At 33.6% G+C, this 5,787-nt stretch overlaps 1 non-coding gene across 1 annotated transcript; it reads right to left on the bottom strand.

The window, feature by feature from the left end:
• Positions 1–5,296: 5,296 nt before the first annotated feature.
• On the bottom strand, positions 5,297–5,384 carry TRNAS-GCU (transfer RNA serine (anticodon GCU)). The gene has a single exon. It is a non-coding gene; the product is annotated as a tRNA-Ser (tRNA).
• Between the last annotated feature and the right edge of the window lie 403 nt (positions 5,385–5,787).

Here is a 5,787-nt window from a genome sequence, read left to right as displayed (position 1 = left end):
GTGTAAAAGATCATAGCCGCACTTAAAAGCCGAGTACTCTACCGTTGAGTTAGCAACCCGGAAAAATATGGTGTGTAGATACGATCGGAATAAAAATAAAACTCAAACCAAGAGATTGGGATTGGATTGCTCGACCCCGTCAAAACATTGAACTAGTAACAAACAAATCTAAAAGAAAATTTGATGATCAATTATGAACATCAAAATGAACAGATTAGATGAAAATACAACGAATTCCCGGATCAATATAGATGGATGCCAAAATTTATGGATCATCCATATTTTTATCAATATTTTTTTTTTTCATTTTTCATTAAGAAGATACTTCTTGTGTCGCAGCGAATCTGGCGAACTCACCATTTGAGTGAAATTGAAATAAAGTAAAGAAATAAAGAAACAAACTTATGAGGCTGGGATAAATGGATCTATTTATCCACGATCAAATTATATTTGATCGATACAACATTGTCAATATGAATTGAATGTTGGTTGAGAAAACAAATTCAATTAAAGAAAATAAGTACTTGTGTTGGATTGACACTACACAGATCAGAAATGAAGTGTGGATGGGGGAATAAATAAGAAAAAAAAAAAAGTAGGAAAAAAATCTCTAGTTTATTCAATAGAGGTACAATAAACAAGATTGACCCCTTGTTTGTTGGTGGAGTCCCAACGAAAACAATCCGATTGATGGTAATCCCATACCATCATTTTCTAGATCCGATTATTTCATCTATTCACTCGAGATTTTTTTTTCTATCTGTCTCATATCAATAAAAAAAGATTTTTTTTCGTTATCGTTATCTGATATGGGATTATAGAGGAGCAATAGTGAATAGGTATGAATAGAGTAAGAAAAATCGGAGTGGTGGAGAAAGAATTACACAAAGCTCGATAAGATACTGGGCACCCCCCTTTTTTGTTTATTTCATTTATTTCATTTCGTTTGATTAATTCGAAGTTCCTTAAAGACCTCTGCCTTCTTTGAAATATCATGAACAGTTCCTGTAGGTTGAGCGCCTTTTTCAAGGAAATATAGAATAGCAGGAACGTTTGAATAAGTTTGATTCTTTATCGGATCGTAAAAACCCACTTTACGAAGATCTCTTCCTTCTCTTTGGGATCGAACATCAATCGCAATGATTCGATAGATGACTCATTGGGATAGATATAGATGAACAATGCCCCCCCTAGAAACGTATAGGAGGTTTTCTCCTCATACGGCTCGAGAAAGAATGATTCGAGTTTGAATTTATGCTATGCATATCATATAGTGACAAATGTATCCATAAAATCATCAATTAGACTATAAGTTGAGTCGTTTTTTTTGTTCTTCCTTCCTTTCCTTTCCTGAAAAAAAAAAAGAAATATCATTCGTACTCATAACTCAAGTTGGGCAATTCTCAAAGAGCTTAAAGGGAAATCCTTGGACATTTGTTGAGCCGTCTCTAACCTCTTTTATTTGTCCCGCCTAGAATCTCTTTTTCTTCCTCATTCTGATCTAGTTCCAGTTGTTGAGACAATTGAAAATGGTGTTTCCTTGTTCCGGTATCCTTTATCTTTGCTTTGAATCATTGGGTTTAGACATTACTTCGGTGATCCTTAATCGTTTCAAAATGGTCGCAACATACCTTTTGTTATTTCTTTCTATTGAAAGAATCATACGAACGATTGATTCCCCTGTAATACACTTTTGATCAAAATAGTTTTACCAATTCCGGCAAATTTTACTTTGTTTTTTTTTATTCGAAACTTGTTGGAATTTGAACCTTTGGATTTCTATATCGAAGATATACTTACGAAGTTGTTCCAACTTATTGATTGGCACTAACCCTAGATCCTTCCCCTTGATAAATGAATCAATACTTTATACTCGAGCTACATCATGTACTATTTACAACCCCCAATTTTGGGGGGTCCTAGTAGAACAGAACAAACTATGTCGAGCCAAGAGCATCTTCATTGATATATAAAATGGTGGATGCAAGAATCCACAGCCGATCATGTCTTTCAAGTCGCACGTTGCTTTCTACCACATCGTTTCAAACGAAGTTTTACCATAACATTCCTCTAATTTTGAACCGGTATGGAATTGATTCAATATGGAATCCGGAATAGTCATTGGCTCAATCGGTACGCTCAATCGGTACACAGCAGTCCATACTTTTATATTTATATATATATAAATTATATATATAAATAGATATTTATATCTATATTTTGATTTTGATATATATTTTGATATCTATATTATAGATATTTTGATATATATATGGATGGATAGGTATTCATCTAGAGAAGGCCCCACAAGCAAAGACAAAGATTCAATCTTACCCCATATTCGACCGTATGAATGAAACACATTTCTAAAAAAGACGAATAAACGAATTACTTAACACTTCTTTACATCTACATCTTCAACAGATTGTTCGGGACAATCAATCATGAAGGATCCAACTCTTTCTCGAACAACTAAATTAAAGAAAGGTCTTTAATTAGATTCTCAATACTCAATACCGGAACAAAATAAGTCATTAGCCAAATAAGCTATTCCAATGACTCGGAAAAGTCGCAAATGAATCGATTATAGACTAGGTTCATCAATCTCGCGCTTCTTCAAGTATCTAAGGATTGATAAAGGAATCATGAAAAAAGGTTTCAAGAATTTCCTACTTCGACATCATAATTTCCTACTTCGACATCATTATCATTAATGGAAATAAGTTTTCCTGTAATGACTAAATTTGATCATCATAAGACATAAGAGAAATCCATGTTCCTTTTCCAATTGAATCATTAATGATTTAAAGCAGGTAGATGGATCGAGAAACAAATTCAATTTATTTGTTTTCATGGGGATGGGATGGATGGAAAAAAGCTCTCATGTAAGATAAGATTAAGGTTGTTATTCTTCCATCTGATTGATAAAACCAGAACCGTAGGAGTATGATCTTTCCGTATCCATCAGATACACAGAACAATTGTCAACGGGAGTAATCATAGATATTTAAGGTAAGGTATCAAAGATCTTTTTCACCGCAGCCGAAATACCGGTATCACTGAAATAGAACAAACAATAACAATACATGTAGGCATGGTTCATTTTATACAGATTTTGCTTTACTTTAGGTTTAGTAACCCTTCCATAAATTCTATCAAGTCAAAAGTAAAGTGAATGGAATATATGAATCTTCCTCCCAATCACTACATTGACTTCCAATTATTTATTGTAGCCAGATGCAAAAAAAAAAAAAGCAATTAGGCTCAAAGAAAAAAAATCTGTTCCATATTGCACTTTATTGTTTATTAATGAGATCCGGACGACACAGATATTGAAAAATTGATACCTTCCATTGCCGATTAACTCGAATTCTATGGGGATCATGAATCATACCCCAAGACAATCAAATAATAAAAGATCCTCTTGCGGTATGTTATATTATCTTGTATAGGTACAAAGCAAAATGGGTCCAGATCAATTCGTTGTTCTTAATTTTGATTTTACCCCACCCACACCCAGTCTTAAGAACTTTAATCCCAGTGATGTAATTAGTCCCAAGAACTCCCTCCTGTTTAGGATTCAGGATCCACATAGAATTAGTCATTTTGACTAACATGTTTAGTTTCGAAAAAATAGAGATCTTATCTTTCGCATTTCAACTTAGAATGCATCATGTGAGAATCAAAATATAATAGATGGGCATAAAGTTTCTATAAGTGACTAACTTACCCCAATATGAATATGAGTAGAGCGGGACGGGCATACACTGAACGGCCCATCCCATTTTTTTTTTAATTCAACTTTGATCTATGTTCCCATCCTACCTAATATCAAAAAGGTAAAAGATGTTTATTTCCATCCGCAATTTATACTCGATTCTTTTTCTTACAATTGGAAATCGAAAGGAATCTATGATTCATAGAAGAATCATTAGAACTCAGAAAGAAAAATTGGATCATATTGTATCCAACCTTATACCTTATACTCTTAAACAGAAGATTGTTAAAGAGAACAATCTTTGTTTTGATAGAAGCGGTCTGGGACGGAAGGATTCGAACCTCCGAGTAACGGGACCAAAACCCGCTGCCTTACCACTTGGCCACGCCCCATTTAGATTTCAATTCGACACTAATAAACACTAATATTGTTATTGGTTATTCGTCAATTCCAGCCCAAATATCTATGGAATAGGTTGTTGCTAGGATTCTATACGTGTAAATGTAGAATGAAAATGAATTCATTGATCATTCCATATAAGTCAATTAAGATATTGTATGAAAGTATGATTCCTTCTATTCTCATTTGAGAATTGAAGGATTTTTGATTGGGGGAAGTTCAAAGAAAAAGAAAGAAGGATTTTTTGTCTTCTCTTCTTTCTTAATTTTTCCCTTATATCAATAACTCAATAAAAATGAAATTATCTCCAAGAACGAAATATTTCTTATGCTTAATATCTTTAGTTTGATCTGTATCTGTCTTAATTCTGCCCTTCATTCGAGTAGCTTTTTCTTCGCCAAATTGCCCGAAGCTTATGCTTTTTTCAATCCAATCGTAGATTTTATGCCAGTCATACCTGTGCTCTTTTTTCTCTTAGCCCTTGTTTGGCAAGCTGCTGTAAGTTTTCGATGAGATCTTTAATACTGTCCTAGAAACATTCATATTCATGATTTATTCGATAAAATAAATTCAACTCTAACATAACAATTGATAAGATCAGATAAGTCTTACATTATGAACCCTCGATTCAAAGATTGAAATTCTTTTGCTTTTTGATAGCCGCGATGAATCTGGATCACCTAATTTCCGCATTATGCCCTTCCAGTTCCAGGGGTCAAAGACCCCATTATGGTACCCCATAATACCTAATTGGGGTATGACAAGATAATTTTGGTAACAAAGGAATTCCTGCAAATTCCTTTCTTTTCTAGAAACCACTTTTTCATTTCTTTTCTTGGTGTCAAGGATATGTGGTACAAAAATAGAGAATCTATTCCCTTATTTCCTTTGCAAAAAACAAAAAAAAAATGATCTTGGAGATTGTGCAATGCTTACTCTCAAACTCTTCGTTTACACAGTAGTGATATTCTTTGTTTCTCTCTTCATCTTCGGATTCCTATCTAATGATCCAGGACGTAATCCTGGACGTGAGGAATAAAAAAATCAGAGATTTTTCATTATTTCCTTGCTTGATTTCTGCATTTTCCTATGCTTTTCTCTATTCCAGACATTTAACTATGATAAAGGACTTGATATTTTTTCGAATTCGAAAGATAAATCTCAAGTGATCCGAGGGAACGGAGAAAGAGGGATTCGAACCCTCGGTACGAACAGCTCGTACAACGGATTAGCAATCCGTCGCTTTAGTCCACTCAGCCATCTCTCCCAATTACAAAAAGATAATTCATATGCGACGCCTGAAGTAAATATTGATCAAAGTCTTTCTTTATCTTTATTTATTTATTTTATACATTTATTTATACTTACTATATTATACTTACTATATATATACGAATTATCTTTATTTATTTATTTATATACATTTATTTATACTTACTATATTATACTTACTATATATATACGAATTTTATCCGCAATTCAATTTGGATAACGATTCGAAACAGATATCTCCAATAGAAAGAGTACGTCTTTGATTTCGTCCGAAGGGTTCTTTTATTCCCCCGGCCTGGCCAGTACAGTACCTAGCCAGGCCGTTCCTTCTTTTGTTCCAATGAATCATGGATCAAATTATTTTTCTGATTTGAAAACCAAATTGTTATTGAAGCAGC

This window comes from Tasmannia lanceolata, unplaced genomic scaffold (assembly GCF_043159265.1).
Source record: "Tasmannia lanceolata isolate RefF3 unplaced genomic scaffold, GAP_Taslan_0.1 ptg000169l, whole genome shotgun sequence".
Classification (NCBI taxonomy): Eukaryota; Viridiplantae; Streptophyta; class Magnoliopsida; order Canellales; family Winteraceae; genus Tasmannia; species Tasmannia lanceolata.
This window is presented reverse-complemented; position numbering and strand designations above follow the sequence as displayed.